We start from the raw sequence: 18,665 nt of genomic DNA, 5'->3' as shown, positions 1-18,665 counted from the left end.
GTAGTTTCTTCCTTCATGATTTGACATTCCAGGCTGTCCTGAGCTTTCTGGTGCTCTGATGACTTGGTCTGCTTTCTCCTCACTCCACACTTAGCACATTGACCTTCTGTGACAGCACAGCAGTGGACATAAAGTCTGTTTATAAGTTACCTATAAAATGATACAAGAAAAATAAAATAATTCAGAGGCCCCTAAAGAGACCTGTCTTCTGCTTGGAAGGTAGCCACTGGCTTTGGTTTCAGATTTTTTAGGACAACAAGCTTATCTGGGAGCCTGGGGACACAAATGAAGTTGGGTGCTGACCTCAGTTGAAGGTCAAGAGTTGGTCCACCACTTGGAATCATTGTGACTTGGTAGCATTTTCTCATAAAAACCACAGTGAGCAATGGGACAAAAATCTTACTAGGAGACCTGGCCAGGCACTATTAAGTCAAGATTTCTTTTTTATTATTTTTATGGCTTTATGGTAGTTTAGAGACATCAGAAAGAGCAACAAATTTATGTTCAAAAACTGTTAGAACAGATGCAAGTTAAATGTGTTCTCAGAAGCCATCTCTTATATTCCATAGCATGTCATTATAATTTTGAATTTATCCTTAATTAATTTATTTAAGTAAGTCCTTAAGTAATTTATTTAAGTAAGGCAGTGGGAACGCAGTGGGGTTGAATGTGTTTATGTGCAAGAACTGTGGTGAATTTGTCCTTAAACCTTTTAGCCAGGAGATAATTAGCTTACAATGAAGATAGAAGTGTTTTCAGTGAAGAATATCTCAGGACTTTTTTCATCTTCACTTGCTGTTTTGAACTATGAATTGAGGATTGAAGTGAGATAAAGTATTTAAGGCCATTTCCTCTACCCATCAGGGTAGATCAGTTAGTTATGCAATAGTTTGTTCTGTTTTAAGTTAGAATGAAAATTGGTAAATGATTGTTGGAAAGTATTGTTGGTATTTTTCTGTGTAGTTGTTAAGTTGTAAATGTACAGAGTAGGATTTCTCTTTTGTGTGTGTGTGACTATTTATTTTGGCTCAACACCCTCCTTTATGCACGATAATTGTTGCTCAGGTTGGAGAGGTACCTCTCCCCCTAAAACCCCACTTCCTAATTTTTCTTGATCAGATTTAGTCATTTTATTAGCTCTAAGATGCCATTGATATTGTTAGGTTATATATCACACAGAAGGAAAAGTTAGAGAATTTTATGGAAGATCTTGCATAAAGGAAAGGAAAAATAAGTCTGTCATAAAGAAAAACACAGTAAGGAAACTTGCATTTTTTAATCAGCCTTGGGAAGGAGGGAAAAACAAATCTCTCATGAGATTTTCTGCCTTAAGAATTTTTGAAAAACAGCTCTATATCAATATTAATTTATATGCCATAAAGTAGCTATTGTAAGTTTATAATTCATTGACTTTGTTCAACTATTTCCTCCTACAGTTATCCTTCCATCTTGCTTTGTCTGGTACCATTTTGATAGTTGTAATGAGAAATAGAGCCAATCACTGCTTACTTGATGACCCGCTTGGATTCACAAACACTCTAATTTATGTATCCCAAAGTGAAAGCTTCCTCTCCATCCCCCTTGTCCTTCTGAACTTTCCCTTTCCCAGTCTTTTCCACCCCTGTCAATGCTTCCACCCAGTTGTTGATTCAGATGCTGGGACAGTTATGGTATCTTCTCTTGCCTTTAACTTCCGTATTGCCAATCTGATGATTTCTTCCTTTATCTTCTCATCTGTTCACTTTTCTCCTTCTCTCTATTACATTAGCTCAAGATACTGTTAGATCTTGTCTGAATTATTTTAAGAGCTAACTAATGTTTTCCTGCTTCCTTTGCTCTCTCTTTCCACTTTCACAACTGCACCCCATTCATGCTACACATGGCAGCCAAGTGATCTTACTTTAAAAAGAACTTTAATATGAAAAAATTTAATCTACACAAAGTAAAGAGGATAATAAAGTGTCACCACCTTTGACAGTTATCAACTCTAGGCCAACCTTATTTCATCTGTAATCCACTCCAAGGTTGTTTGGAATCATATCCTAAACATTATACTTTATTTCTACTTCTTAATATTTCAGTATGCTCTTCCTGAAAACAAAGATGCCCTCTTGCATAATTCAAGCTCAGATATCAAGTTCAGGAAATGAACAGAACTATTATCTAATCTCTATGCCTTATATGATATCATTTTATCTGTATTTTAGCATGCATATATAAAAGACAGCTCTCTTAAAAAAAATCACAGGCCTGTTATCACACTTAAAAGTACTGACAACATTCATCAAATGCCCTCTCAGTGTTCACATGTCCCCAATTGTCACATAATTTAAGTTTTAACATCATGCTTGTTTGAATCAGGAGAGACTGAACCTTTTGAAAATTCAAGTGCATGATGTCACTCCCTTGTTTACAATCAGTTCTCTGATATATCTCTGTGAATAAAGACTCCCATCTACCTCAGTCTACAACTCTTGAGGTGGTCAGGGCCCCACTTCATGCTTCTGTCTAGTTCAGGACAACTCTCAGTGCCACACACAAACCTCTTTCAGTTTTTTTTTTTTTTAACCAAGCGAGCCTTTGACTAGGCTAGAGTTGAGCACTCTCTTGTCTGACTAGATGGTCCTGCTTTCTCAAGGCTTTCTTCCTGGTATGTCTTCAGCTAGCATACCCTCCCACCTTTCTTAATGACTGTACCTAACTAGGTTACTCCTCCCCCATTTTTCTGTCTTGACACCCTGTTTGGTTCTCTCCATTTCTCATTCTGTAGTTAATTGTTTAGGACCATCTGTTCCTTTGGACACTCAAGTTCCTTGAGGATCAGTATGGACTATTCTGTGCGTCATGGTGTACTCTGCACCTGAGCACCAGGCTTGGCACATAGTAAGTCTTTAGTACTTATTAGTTGAATTAATAGGGAATTAGAAACTATAGGTGAGTACTCAAAGTAGAATGCAAGGATTTGCAACACAAAAGCCCAGCTATCACTTACTGAGAACTCGCCAAGTGGGCACAAAGGGGAGTTCACAAGGGTTATTGTTGTATTTGTTTAAAAGGAGAGTGAATTAAGAAACCTCCCTGGTGGTGCAGTGGGTTAAAGCACGGCACTATGAAGCTCTCCATAGCCACTGCAGCACAAGTTAAATCCCCTGCCAAGGCACTGACGCACATGGTGCAGCAGACCTCTCCTGTCTCACCTGCTGCTCCCCTTAGCAGTGTATTTCAGTAGATTTGCCTGTTCTGTTTTCCACTCTGTCTCTGGTGGATCTTCTCACCTCTGCATCTCTGGCCTGTTTCCTGGTTCTTGTATGCATAAGTAAATAAATAAATAAGCTCTTGGAATGCGTACTTTTAAAAAAAGATTTATTTATTTATGCACACAGAACTGAGGTACAGGCAGAGGAGCAAGGGTAGGTGAGAGGATTCACAAGACAGAGTGGGGAGTAGAACAGGCAGGTTGACAAAGTACACTGCTGAAGGGAGCAGCCAGTGAGATAGGAGGTCTGCTGTGCCATGTGGGTCACCTCTGTGGCCACAGAGGGATGGAACTGGTGCTGACTGATAGCTGCCTCTAGCTTTGTAGTGCTGAGCTTTAACCCATTGCGCCACGAGGGAGGGCCCCTGTACTTATTTTCTTAAATGCTTGTTATAGCTGCTTGTGCTAACCCACATACAGACATAATTAGGTAATTCCCCATTGTTTGGTCCTAGTAAGTACTATCTCAACAAGGAACTGACTCACTGTTCACCTGTGTCAACGAGTTACCTTTTACAGTGAACTTCACTGCCCTTTGTTAAGTTTCTACTGCTTTGTTTTCTGATACAGTCATCAGTTTTTGATTAAAATAGCAAACTAAAATGACCAATAAAACACTGCAAAAGCAGATTTCATGAGTTTTGCCTCTTGAAATGTTTCAAACTTCACCTTTCCTTATGTTTTGATGCTTAGTAAATTTCTCTTTTTCTTCCAATTGTCTCATGTTTGTAAAATTACATGGGTTGAACTCCTTAAAGGCAAAGTGATATTTGGATTGGGTTCATTTATAAGAAATTTGTAGTTCAGTGTCATGTATCATACCTAGCTAATAAATAGTGTGGAGCTCTAATAGCCACAAACAAATATGAGGAACTCAGATTACTTAAAACTGATGAGTTATTTGGGAATTTATTTGTTATTTATTGTGTAATTTCTATGTTAATTTTTTTATGATGTTGCTCCAAAGGAAAGTTTCAATCCAGCGTGCTACATTTTTTAATACTTGTAAGGATAAAACTCAAACTCAACTAAAACCCAAAATATTAAAAGCCTCAAATAACTGATGAGTTAGCATTTCTAAAGGTATTAAGACTAGTTTTGGAATCCTCTGTGGTCAGTACTATTAGAAGATTGTTAAGAGTGTTTTCTGCAAGGGAGATTGACTTTTATGTGGGGAAATGGTGTGTGTATGTGTGTGTGTAAAGTTCTGTATGTAAAATCTCTTATTGATTTAAGAGATTGTCAGTGTATGCTATAATTCTACATAGTTACTATAAGAAAATTAATTTCATTTGTTTGTGAAATTTAACAACTACTTGAGAAGTAAGCAAAACTGTCATCTTTGACCATTTCTCCATTTCTGAGACTCGCCTCATCAGACCTGATGTCTTCATGATTTAAGAAATGCTGATAGCGCATATTCTTCACAGCAGTTATTGAATTAGCTTTTGATGGGGGTAAGGGAGTCGGGGACAGACTTGGCTATGGGAGATGGGTGTGGATGGGGATTTCCGGGAAGTCTCCAAAAAGTTTCCCTTGTCAAAATCTCCCTCCTAGACTATGGTGATGGCACATGGGTGACTTGGTGATGGGAAACACATGGGGATTACAATTGAGATGAAAAAAAAAAGTACAAAATGATGTAAAAGTAAACTATTATATTATTAAAAATAAAAATCTCCCTCCTACTCTTGGTGTTGATTCTAGTTCAGGAGCTGAAGGATGTAGGGATATGGTATGTGCATAGTAACAAAGAAAAAGAGTTGTTGAGATATGAAAAGCAAATAATATGTATCATCTTGTTGGCAAGTATGTTTTAAACCTGATACCACCAACAGAGAGTGTGATTGACAGTGTTGACCATTATAACAAAACTCTCCTAAATTAAAAGAGGGGAAAAAACTTGGGTCTATGTGCAAATCACTGATACCAAAAGGCAGATCAAGAAAGAGTATACTTTGATGGAGAAATATGTATGTTGATAATTGAAAAGAAGAAATATAGATATAGGTGCTTTTACTCACCTCATCAGTTTTTATTACTGGTGCTCAGAAAGTCAGACTATGAGCCTTTAGATTGTTCTCACAGAGGAAGCCCTTTTCTAAAACATGGCCCCACCCTGGGAGAATGGCAGTTAGTATTTTAAAGAAACTTCCTCTTTGAATGGTAAGTGAAGGAAGGATATATAGGAAAGAGAAAAAAATATATGGGTATGTGTGGGATGTGGGTAGAGGATGTTGGACAGCCTCGGGAAATCTGTCACAATACGATTGAGGCATTTCTGGAATAGTTGCTCATGTAGGCACTATGAATTTAAAGTGACCTGAAGATGTTCTCAGGCACTGATGCTATCACATCTTCAGAGAGAATAGAAATATTTCATTAAGCATCAGGCAACCCGTCACCATGGCCCTGAGGAATGTCATGCAGTGGCAGGAGCCAGGTCATCATTCTTGGCTCAGACCCAACCAACCACAAGGCTACTATGTTTGTTAATCCCCACACTCCATGAGGACAGAAGTACCTTTCTTCAGGACCTTGCCCTATGTATCTGCTTTAAATCCTTTAGTGTCCTTTGTAATAAATTGGCCATCTAATGAGTTTTCTATGAACTACTGTAGCAAATTAATTGAACCTGAGAGGGGGTGTGCAGCACTCTAACTGGTTGATCAGAAACATAGGCAACAACCTGGGCTTTTGACTAGTGTCTGAAGTGGAAGCCAGTCTTGGGAGTCTGGGTCCTTAATCTATAAAATTTAATGCTATTTCTGGGTAGTGTCTGAATTGAGCTAAATTCCTGAATACCCTACAAGTGTGTGAACACTGCTTGTTGGTGTGTGGGGAAGCCTCCACACACTCTTATGCTGGAAATTATTTTAGGACATCTATTTGCTCCTTCTTATAAGTTATTTGTGATGGTGATTTTAGGGCCCACTTGAATAATACAGATTAATCTCCTCACCTCAAGACCCAGTTATACCAGTTAAGTCTCTTTAATAACAATCATAAATTCCAGATAGTAAGACCTGGATATTTGGGGGTGTCTATTAGTCAGCCTAACACAGCTTAAAAAACAGCACATATGGTAACATCACACATTTAGTTTGATGTTGAGTATTCCAGCATGGTGGGATTACAAATTACTTACAATTTCAGAAACTTTCCTTTATACCTTTTTGCATTGTCATCACTTTTATCTGCCATTTTTGTTTGATCAGAAAATAGAAAGTTACTTACAACCTGGGAAAGAATTTTTTAAAAGTTGTTACTTTTTATTTTCAGAAAAATTTAGAGGATAATACAGAAAGTCCCCATATATAGTATACCCAGTTTCCCCTATGATTAACATCTTACATTAACATCACAATTAATAACCGATATTATAATTAATAACCAATATTAATACATTATCACTCAAACTCATGTTATTCAGTAAATACTTGGGTTTAACTTATTTGGTTGTGACAGTTTTTTAGGGTTTTCTTTCCTTTTGATGACCTTGGACAGTTTGAGCAGTAGTAGTTGAATATTTTGTAGGATGCCTCTCCATGGGAATTTGTCTGGCATTTTCTTCATGGTCAGTGGGGCTATGGGCTTTGAAGGTAGGCCTCAGAAGGTAGGAGCGATTTTTATCACGTCATATAAAGGGTAGTATCTGTCACATGATTTATCACTGTCAGCATTGACCTTGATCAACGTCTGTTACTGTGTTCATCAGGTTTCCCCACTATAAAATTATTAGTGATTTGGGAATTATAGAGGGGTGGGTTTATGTTCTTCCTCCCCTAGGAAGGGTGAGAAGCTACATAAATCATTTGCCTGTTGGTTGGTAGAAACCTAAGTCAAATTGCCAGATTTCTTTCAGCATTCTCAAAGGAGTCTTTTTGTCTTTATGTGATTCTGAGTTAATTTTAGTTTGAAGATTTTTTATAAACATAGTGACACCATTTTCAGGAAGTCTGAATTTTCCTGGGTGGGCTACCATATGTAATTCCTCATATACAAGTTAGATTATTCTTTTACATTGTGTACTTTATTCATAAAAAGTTTCTTTTGATATAGGAAAAATGAATATTAGATAAAAGATATTTGATGGGAAATTGTCTATGTGAAATAATGCTGTGTTGATAATTTGTATTTGATCTTACAATTCTCTTTTCATTCCTTGGAAAAACTTGACCTTCACAAGGTCAGGTCTTTTATATATATTTCTAAGGTGTTCTGTTGTTCTCTTTTGAAATACAGCACCTGTCACAGGAGCTGTTGTTTGGTGAATATCTGACTTCTTTTTTTGGACTGAGAACTAAGAGGGTACGGAGTTACACTGTGCTGCTCACTCCTGCATTCCTGGGTGTTAGTGAATCAGAAGCACACAAAGATTCACTGTCTTGGTGTCTTTGCATATACCCTGCCTTTTGAGCACTTTCAGAAATGTAGGTGTTTAATAATGTGTCATATTATGGGTACATAGTTGTAACATAATACTATGTGAAACTATAGCAGTAAACATAGGAGGAGGAATAGAAGTAAATATTTCAGAAGACTAGCTGTGGTATTCTCTGGTTATCTCTGGGTTATGAGGCTGGCTGATTTCAATTTTCTTCTTTGCTTTCTGGTTCTCTCCAAGATCTTTATTTTTTTATAACCAAGAAAAATCAGACTCCATTACTTGATACTTTCATAACTGGATAAAATGGTGAGTCCCCAAATAAAAATAAAAATGGTTCTGCTCTATTGATAGTATGTGCAAGATAACATAATGCCAAGAAAGTTGTCAGTCCTGATCATCTCAAAGCCTAGTGTTTTTAGTTTTATCAAAACCAATTCAAATATTATTTATCTAATATTAATTTCAAAATGCCGTTTTTACTGCTTTGGTGTGACTGCTATGCCATGTATCAGCCACATGAGACATGCCATATGTATATTTAATTCACTTCACTGATTCAGCTATTGTAAATTTAACCTTTTGGACTGAAAAATTTTAGAGAACTTGGTTTTCCCTCATTTAATATTTTTGAAAAGTACTTGGGATATAAAATTTAACTCTAACCTGGGAATATCAACCTGCTTTTGTATTTTTCTTAAAAACAAAAAAGGCAATTGATTTTATTCTTTAATTAGCCCTCTTTAGGTGAAGGTGATTGCCTGAATTATGTGAAAAATCATGAAAGACTCTATGTTTTATAATCCAGGCTAGTTGCATTTTTTTTTTTTTTGTCCATTTCCCTAGTATAATAATTAGAATTAAGCTGCAGCAGAGACTAGGGGAAAAAATCTCCCAGCATCCCTTCCTGCAGAAGCATCAGCTCCGGCAGTGAGTGTAGCTGCCACTTTAACTGACAAGACTTAAATTCTGCCCTGGGAAGCCCTGGGTTGCTGTCAGCCGCCTCCTCAGCAACTTCTTTTCTTGTGCTTGATAATTGAGTCTCACGGGAGACCAAGAAATAAAACAGAAATTGAGCATTTTTTGTTGACTCTTAAATTGAGGATTGTTTCTTCTTTTCTGTTCGCTTTTTAAAAAACCTGGTAGAAGCATCTTCACAGTGGGGCTATAGTCATCCCTCCAAAGTTACAGCTGCTCTAAATCTGTGAGTATGTTGCATTTATTTAGCTGTTCCTGGGGGGCATGATTTCAACATTCTCTTTAAATTTGTGAGGTCTTAATTTAAAGAAAGCTTTGCCAGTTTTAAAAATCAGAGTTAGATTTTACTGGAGACCTGCAGTTTTTGTTAGTTGATATTGTCTTCATTAAAGGCTTCATGTCAAGCCTGCCAGGGGTTTTCCCACTTCCTGTGTCCCTCTCCTCCCCTTTTCAACTTCCTATGGGTGAATGCTGAATCAGAGAAACAGCAAATCTTGCTGCTCCTGGGGATGCAGTTTCCCGGGATGCCATAACTGGTTTACTGCTGCTGCAAGGTGTGCATGGGGCTGCAGAACAATGGAAGGATGATGGCTGCTTACTTTGTATTCACTGGGTTTGTCTTATGTCCTTTGCTGGCTTCATTATAGGATTTTATGTTGTTAGAGTGATAAAACCTTAGAAAAGATTAGGTGGCATGCTCTCAGAATAGCATCGATAGTCATAGGCTTCACCTCTTGCTGTGGTGTGTTGGATTCAGCCTCATTGTAATAGATTACAGTAAATGGGAGTTACCAAAAAGTGATCTTTGTGTGACCACCCTTTTCTAATCGTGTATTTGAATCGGTGCCATTTTTTTTCTTCTTCTGGTGACGCAGACCCTTTAGTCTAAACATCTGTCCTTAGTCATTGTGTCCCACTTTCCCCCTTTGGAATTCACTGGAGGCTAGAACTTTATCCTTGCTGAATTGAGTCAATTTTGAACATTTTGTAAAGATAAAGGGTAGATTTTGGGGGTTCCTACCATAACCCCATATGTTCCTGATTTATCTTTGTTAAATGAATGTCTTGCTATTTTAGCCAACTGATTCATATCATTTGGTTACTGATATCATTCCTTTATCTTAAAAATCACATTAGCTAAAGTGATATCTAAAAGTGGATATGCTCAGACATCAATAGTCAAAATACTTCTAAACACCAACTGGCAACAGTCATCTTTTGTAGATGTTGAATATGTTTGACTTTGGGTGATACGAACGTTATATGAGCTGTGTGGGTGGATGCCAGTATTTTGGTTGATTTCCTACAGCATAAAACAAATGAAGGATTAAGGAAAAAAAATAGGAACTCTACCACCCAGAGATCAAACATCTGCTGTTTTTATTTTTAGACATTTGTCAAACTTAACTGTAGCAACTTGGAATTTAATTAGGAAGCATTCATAAAAATAGGAAATTCTGCCTTACCTAGGCTTGCAAAGAACTTTCATTCATTCATTCAACAAATGTTTACATTTATTGCAAAGCTCTTGCCATGCCCTGGGTTTATGATGCTGAACACAATACTGTATCTGCCCCCATGGAACAGGTATTTTTAGCAGGTTGGGGCAACATTGAAAAACTACTAATTAGGTCATTACAGTTTTGGTAAATTTTTGACAGTGTAAGTATAGGTATTTTGAAGCCAAACATTTGCAGGACATACTTGGAACTAATTCAGTCCCGGATCTTCTGAAATCATAGAACCTTAGAATGCTTGTGTTAGAGATTTTTTTTTAATTTAATATAACAGTTTATTTTTATATCATGTTATGCCTTTTCCCATCTCAATTGTAATCCCTGTGGGCTTCCCATCACCAAATCATCCATGGGCCATCACCCTAGTCCAGTGCATAGTCCAGTGCATAGCCCACCCCCAAGCCCCCGTTTTTGATCCCATACTCCACTCCACCCCCATAAAATGTCTCTGATATATAGTTGTTCATCATCTTTATTATTTTCCCCCTGGTCCTTTATGCTCCTGCTATGAGTGAAACCATTTGGTATTTTTCTTTTTCTTTCTGGCTTATTTCACTAAGTATGATCCCTTCCAGCTCCATCCATGTTGCTGCAAAAGGCATGTGTTTATCTTTTTTGATTGCTGAATAATAGTCCATTGTGTATAGATACCACATCTTTTTAATCCAGTCATCTACTTTGGGCAATGGGTTGATTCCATGTCAGAAAGAGACTTTGAAAAGAATTTAAAACTTTGAAAAAAGATCAATAAACGAATGGCTCCTCCTTTGCTGGAGCTCAGAATTGGATCTTGTCTGAGAGGATGAGAAACTGGTTATGTTTCTATACTTTAGCATGTTTTTGATTCATTAATTCAAAAAATATTTATTGCGTGGCTGCTATAATTCATAAGTCACATTGAGCACTGGCTTTGGACTAGAGAATAAGACATAGATGACCTGCAGTGTAGAATGTCTTAAGCACCATGGTAGAAGAATATCAGGGTGCTGTGAGAATATGCAGAAAGGGGAAAGGGACTTCACTTGTTTACTGAGCATCTGCTGTGGACCGGTCACTAGTTGGTACTCTGTATACATTATTCTTCTCTTCAATGCTATACACTAGCTACTATCTCTTCTGTAACACACAAATAAACCCAGGTACAGAGAGAGAAGTTATATAATTTGCTTAAAGTCACATAGGAAGTGAGTGGAGGAATTAGAACTTGATGTCAGGTATTACTTGATTTAAAATCTTTGCCCCTTCCAGTGGTCCCCAAAATATTTGGACTGATCATCTGTCTTACCAGAGCTCCAGGGGGGAAATTGTGCCTATTATATATTTCTTTGGTGACTTTGTACAGTGAGGCTTAGGAACCAATCTTAGACTATTTCCTCAGTTTACAAATGGAGAGGGAGGGAGCATGAAGTGAGTTGGTAGGAATCACAGTAGTTAACATCACAGTAGTTAAAATGGGGCCAGTTTCCAGGATTCCTAATTTCCCAACCACTATTCTTCCTTTTTTAAAAATATACTTTATTTATATATTTTTACATCTGTGCTCACTTTAAAAAAAAATTATTTATTTATGTTAATAGAACTGTGGTAACAGGCTAGAGGTGTGGTGGGTGAGACAGACCGGGGCGCAGAACAGGCGAGTGACAAAGTACACCGCTGAGGGCAGCAACGGCAGGTCAGGAGAGGCCTGCCACGCCATGTGGGTCAGCTCCCTGGCCGAGGTATCTAACTTGTGCTGCAGTGGCTTTGGAGAGCTTCAAAATGAGGTGCTTTAACCCGTGGTACCACCAAGGAGATTCCCCAGTGTTCATTTTTCTACAATGTTTGTTTTATTTTCTCAGGTGTAGTCCCCACAGAATTCCCAGCACCACATTACCCGTTTACCATCACCATAGCCCCTTGTGCTCTTCATGCCTCTGCTTTGAGCCCTCTCTCTCCCTCTCCCCTGCAGTGTCTCTGACTTATATTTGCCGTTAATTTTGTTTTGTTTTGTGTTTTATTGTTGTTATTTCCCTCCGGATCCTTTATTTGGTTCCCCTATATTCCTCCTATTAGTGAAACCATCCGATATTTTTCTTTTTCCTTCTGACTTATTTCACTGAACATAATCCCTTCTAGTTCCATCCATGTTGCTACAAATGGCATGAGTTTTTCTTTTTTGATTGCTGAATAGCATTTCATTTGTTATATATACCACCTTTTTTCAATCTAGTGATCTAATTTTTTGGCATTTTGGTTGGTTCTTAATCTTACCTATTATAACTAGTGCTGCAGTAAACATAGTTGTACAGGTATCCTTTTGATTTAATGTTTTTGTGTCCTTTGGGTAGATGCCTAGGAGTGGAATTGTTGGGTCACGTGGCGGCTCATTTTTAGTAGTTCAAGGAACCTCCACCCAGCTTTCCATAGTGCTAACCACAGTTCATTCTCTGACAGTACCTTGGAAGATGCTAGGAACTAAAATCAAAATCAGAAGTAAAAAACAGACCAAAACAACCAATCAACCAAGCAACCCACCCACCCCAAGTCAGACCAAAATAATAACAAGGGCCTGAATCTGTATTGGGGATTAGCTTGTTCTGACTGTGAGGAGGAACCCCTTACCACACCTCACACACTTGCCCTGACTATTGACAGGTCTCCCTTTGTTTCCTGATGTACTGCTTGAGAGTGGACTAGTTACACTAGTTACAGGTTTGTTTTTTTTTTTAACAAAGCAAAGTTTTTACTTCTTAATATCTTTTCAGGCATTTACAATTTATTGGGCGACAGTGTCAAGAGAAACCCAACCATTAGGATGTAATGGGATAAGCACCAGGATATGGAGAACTGGAGTGTGTGGGAACAATGATGAGGGGCCCGCAACTTCACTTTGAGTGCTCCCACTGTGGGGGACATGCTGATGGGCTTTTGAAAAGATGATTGAGGCAAATATTGCAATAATCAAAAATAGCATGAGAGTTTATACGTATATGCAAAAGCCCTGATATATTTTTCTCTATCCTCTAGAGATCATTGCCTGTGACCCTGCAAATTAAATGCACGAAAGTCAGATTAAAAATAGTTTAAAAAGGGCCCTCCCTGGTGGCGCAGCAGGTTAAAGCACAGCACTGAGAATCTAAAGCCACTTCCGCATGAGTTCGATTCCCGCCTGCCCCGGAGGTGACCACATGGCATGGCAGACCTCTCCTGACCCGCCCGCTGCTCCCCTCAGCAGTGTACTTCATCTATTTGCCTGTTTTGTTCCCCACTCTGTCTCCAGTGAGACCTCTCGCCGCACCTGAGCCTCTGGCCTGTACCCCAGTTCTGTATGCACAAATAAATCTTTAAAAAAAAGGTTAAAAAGGTTAAAAAATAAGAGTTTGCAAAGACATATGTCAGAAGGGAGTGGTTTTATGTAATCTTAACTAAGGATGATAAGGTGTGGAGAAGAGTCTAGACAAAAGAGGTTTGTGCTTCCCGATGGGATAAACCACAGGAAGATTACTGGGACAGTATGGTAAGCAAAGGTTGTTTAGCAAGTTTTGCAATGTAGATAATAGTCCTCTAGTTGAGCGTCTCCAGGATAAGTTCTCTTCCTGGTGTGGAAGAGCTGTTCCAAAGGTACATTTATGCTCTGCTTTTAGATAGAGAGGCCGAGGGCAGAGAATTAACTGCCTCCAGCCCAAACAATGTTGGCATCAAAGTGGCATATTTGGGGGTGACATACCCGGATCTCCTTCAACATGACCGCTTCAAGGTTTGCCAAGAAGCTTGGGAGGTCTGGTGTTCTAGTGAGAGGAGGCTGGTCAGAGGAAGACAGTTGCCTGTGTGCCTTGCCAAGGAGCTTGTGGCAAGGGCAGTGACAAGCAGCTGAAGTGTTTTCATGGTGAATTACACGGATTTGTATTTAGACAGCACTTCCTGGCCACAGTATGGGAACTGGGAGAGGAGATAGTGTGAGTCAGTCCTATAATATGACACCTCCTGGCTCTAATGTGGTGTTTTTGACAATTTAGGAGTTACATAGACTTTATGACTTAGGCTAAGAATTTATCATATCTGTGTGTACATGTGTGTATATACACAACACATATCCACACACATGTATTTGTTTTGATTTCCCACCCAGTGACTTAAAAACAAACTTACCGAAAATCCACATTTATAACTTGTGTAAGTTTTAATCTCTCACTTCTTGGCACCACATCTCTCATTTGGTTAGTAGAAGGCTCTGAGACTTGTCATGAGATAGGGCATTTTGTGACTTTGTGTGGCTTCCTGAAAAACCGGTGACGGAAGTTTAACACCTTTTTGCTGTGTTGTCATTTTCATATCTTACTGGAGAAGAAATGAACTAGACTTGAAGGAAATGCCTTTTGTAACAGACTCAGTTCCTCTGGTGGGTGTTTCTCCATCTTCAAAAACCATCACTCACACTTTAAAGATGAGGGTGAAAAGATGCACAAAAGTGAATTCAGATGCTGACTGTGACTCTGTCTAGCTGAAAGTTGGCGTATGTTGTGTTCCTTGAGGCTCTTGTGTAGTCAAGCTCTAGGTTGACTGGGGAATATAGCCAGCCCTCTTCACTCCCCTTACTCTTTTTATATTAAATCCAATGTGTGCTCCTGGCTGTGTGTGTTGCAGAGAATGCTTTCTTTGGCCTGCTGCACAGATAACATTTTGCACTTACTCTTCACTTTTAACACCGCATTTACACTTAGGTCTTGTCTCCTTTTAGAAAGGGCGGGTCTGTACCTGTAGTCAGGTTACAGAAGCAAGTGTTGATGTGATTTGCATGGGCTCTTTCCTTTCCTTTTTGTATCTCACCTGTCCACAGGTGTGGGAAGCCTTTAGTGACCATTCAAGTGACATGAATAGTATGCTTTGATGATCGTTTTAGATTAGTGTGTGAGAGAATATCTTATTTCAAATCATTATAGGTGGCTTTAGTTTGGAAAAAAGGGAAGCATGGGACCAAGACTTGAATTTCTCTTATGGTTCAGAGCTATAGTCATTATCTTCTTAATTGGTGGGTGGGGCAGAATTTGAACCTTTCCAGGATCTTGCAAACCAGGCTCTCAAAATACAAAACTTTCTTTTCCTAATATTAGCTTAGGTCTTTTTTTTTTTTTTTTTAAGGAAATAATATCCCCGTGTGGACAAACTATATTTTGTGCCTGCTGATGTTATAGGCTTTATAAATATCGTGTTCCAACTATGAACACAGCCACCTATTGAAAAATTAAAAGAAATTAAACTTGGGACTACTGCATTACTTGAATATTTTATGCTTACATTTCCGTTGCATTTGTCTTTTTAATATGTCAATGTGTATGTGTGGTAGTGGGGGGAAGCTCTTGTGTTCACTGAAAGATGATTGTTTGAAGGTCCCTGTGATAATATACTCACAGACACTTTCTTTAAGCTCCATGTTACATAAAATGCTAACTATTGAGACCATATTTGGCACAAAATGCTAATGTACATTCAATAAAAAGGTCATTCATCAAAAACTCATGAGCACCTCTGGGCTAAGACAGATTTCCTGTCCTTTAAAAGCTCATAATTGACTCACCACAACTAAAAAGTAGGCCAATAATCATGCTATGATGAGTTTTAACTTATGAGAAAGGATTGAGAGGAGAGACACATTATCTAGCCTGAAAAAAAAAACTTTTGGGTAGTCTTTCTCTCCCCACCCCTAATTAATCATGAGGCAAAGGAAAGGAAGACTTATTTTCACCACTGCTTTTTAAATAGCAGTAAATATTTTGTTTTAAGATTGTGACACTAAGAAGTGATAAAAACCACTACTGACACCCCCCCACACACACACAGCCTCCCCACCCCCCATTTCAGTGTCACACTGGAAACCTGCATCCTGCAAATATCTGCATCCCTTCTTAGAGGGACTTAATGCAGATGTCATGGTGCCCTAAGTGGCTTCTGTCCCATGACCACAGGAGGCCCAAACTGCTGAGTGGCAGGAGGATGGCCTGCCTGATGGGAAGGCCTTGGCTCCAATCACTCAGCTCTTTTAAAAAGCATCAGCACCAATGACATTCCCTTCCATTTATTTAATGTTTCAGTTTAAAAGGTGAATTTACAAAATGAACACTTTTTCTCCTATGACATCCCTGTGAGGTAGATAGGAAAAGCACTGCTAACCCTTCTCTGCTCTGTGTGTGTGTTTTGCAGCTCCCTCCCCCTGCCTCATTGTGGCACACATAACAAAATTTATCATCTTGATCATGTTTAGTTCAGTGGTCTTAGATACTTTTGTAATACTGTTCAACCATCACCACTGTTTGTCTTGTAACTTTTCATCGTTTAAAACTGAAATACTATATCCATTATCCCCACCCCTTCGTATCCCCTGGCTAACCAGTCTCCTGTCTGTCTCTCTGATTTTGTGCCTCCTAATTTTGGGCCAATGAGGGTACTGAGGCCCACAGAGATGAGTGAATGTTCCAGAGTCACACTGCTTGCAAATGATGGGCACATAGAGACAAAAACCAGCATCTGCCTTGTGACCCAGGTGGTTTCTCTTGGGTCAGCTGGAGCTGATGGGCAATGAGAAAGGCTATTAATAGGTTAGGTAGAAGCAAAAAGAATTTCTGTTAGATATAAGAGAGGTTTTTCTTTTTTAAATTAAAAAATGTGTATAAGCAATGAGAACCAGCATACTGAGACAGGAGCTATGCGTATCTCTTGCCAATCTGACATTCCACTGTGGTTTGTTTTAAATAATGTGAAGGAGTACAAGTTGCTTTGCCTAAGGAAAGAATTTGAAAAGATACAGGATCTGGTCTTAGTTTCCAACTCTGTCACTGATTTGCCGTTAACTGTGGCCAAGGAAAACATATTTATCAGGGTAGTTTCTTTTTTTTCCAAAGAGACAGTCCTGCCCTCTATTTTTTTTCTTCTTCTTCTTTTTTACTGAGTAAGATATGAGACATACTTTCTGTCTTTTCAGTTTCTCTTACTTTGCCCAGGAACTCTCATCCCCACTGAGAATGGAAAAACATTTTTGTCAATTAAGGCTGGGATCATGTGTTCAAAATCCAGAGTCTCTTTTGGAGGGACTCAGACTTTGTTGGGGGCGTGGGAGAGGTCAGTTCCCAGTCAGAGAAAGTCTACATTCTGCACCAGGCCTCCATCTCCCTTCTCAAAGGTCTTGTCTTCCTTCTGCCCAACATCGGTATGAGGACGCCTGCTTCGGGCATCATTCTTGGGATGGTGGTCACACTCGCTTGTCTTTGCAGTGACTTCGTCCCTTACCCCTGAAGCAGCTGTGAGGGCTGGGTCTGTGGGGTGCTGGGACCCCAAAGTCTTGGCATTCCCTGTAAATATTGACTGGTGCTCGAGAGCTAGTGACCATTCAGGTTTGGTTGCTGACTCTGCCTTAGGCTAAGGGTCCTCTGGGCTGTGTTTTAAAAATAACACATTTGCACTAGTTCCAAATGTAGTGAAAGAATAAGAGATTTTAGTCCTTTGTTAATATTTTGTCATATTTGTTTAGTGTTCTGTCTCATATGCATCCGTATTTTTTTTTTTAGTCATTTGGGAATAAGATGCAGTTTCAGAGTTGTTCTAGAAGGATGAGTGCGAGCCTGCCAAGTGAAATAGAATTGAATGTTTGGAAATAACTTTTATGGTCTTTCCTTTTCTCTGTTTTTCTTTTTTTAAAGATTTATTTATTTATATATACGGAGTTGGATTACAGGCCAGAGGTTCAGGATTTATCAGAGACAGAGTGGAGAGCAGAATAGGCTGATCAACGAAGTACACTGCTGAGGGGAGCAGAGGGCGAGATAGGAGGGTTCTGCTGTACCATGTGGTCACCTCTTGGGCCAGGGATTGAACTCAAAGTGGCTGTAGTTAGCTTACAGTGCTGTGCTTTAATCCACTGCGCCACCGGGAAGGGCCTTTCTCTGTATTCTTTTCCGCCTTCTTTATTCCAAGTTAACTCCTCCATTTCTTGAGCTTTTTATTTCTTTGAATTGGCTTTGAGTCCCTTCTCTCCTGGATCCTTGGTTTCTAGTCAGACTTCCTTTTGTTGATGTTCACAGCACTAAGTGTCTGGAACACGGGCGTGGCCCGGTGTGGTTGGTTGGCTGGTGGAGTGGCGCTACCCTCCATGTGCTGCTTTGTTGGTCCAGCAGTGTAGTGTTAGTGTGGTGTCTGTTCGCCCTCTCTACTGGGGCCTGTGGCACAATCATGCCTTTAAAGGGCTTACACTGTGATGGAGAGGCATGCCCATGTGTATGTTTTTAATTAAAAGAAATTTAGGCCAAGGGGCCTCTCTGATAGTGCAGAGGGTTAAAGCACAGCACTAAGGTGCTATACACAGCCACTGCAGCATGAGTTCGATCCCTGGCAAAGGAATGGAACGGACCCACATGGCTTGGTAGACCTCTCCTGTCTCGCCCAAGCTTCCCTCAACAGTGTGTTTCCGTAGATATGCCTGTTCTCCCTCTGGTGAATCCTTTCGCCCCCGCACCTCTGGCCTGGACCCTAGTTTTTTTTTATTAAATTTTTTTTTTTT

The 18,665-nt window shown here is 39.2% G+C and overlaps 1 protein-coding gene across 2 annotated transcripts in view; it reads left to right on the top strand.

The window, feature by feature from the left end:
* Positions 1–18,665, top strand: part of TTC39B (tetratricopeptide repeat domain 39B) — a 110,090-nt gene that overhangs the window by 32,374 nt on the left and 59,051 nt on the right. Inside the window, exon 1 of one of the 2 annotated variants that reach the window (XM_004677673.2) lies at positions 8,635–8,847. The exons of the other annotated variant lie outside the window; for it this stretch is intronic. The gene's annotated coding sequence lies outside the window, so the exon portion shown is untranslated. Of the gene's footprint in view, positions 1–8,634; positions 8,848–18,665 lie in introns of those variants that run through there. 2 annotated transcript variants of the gene reach the window in all.

Source organism: Condylura cristata, unplaced genomic scaffold (genome assembly GCF_000260355.1).
Source record: "Condylura cristata isolate star-nosed mole 26May11 unplaced genomic scaffold, ConCri1.0 scaffold00006, whole genome shotgun sequence".
In the NCBI taxonomy this organism is placed as follows: Eukaryota; Metazoa; Chordata; class Mammalia; order Eulipotyphla; family Talpidae; genus Condylura; species Condylura cristata.
This window is presented reverse-complemented; position numbering and strand designations above follow the sequence as displayed.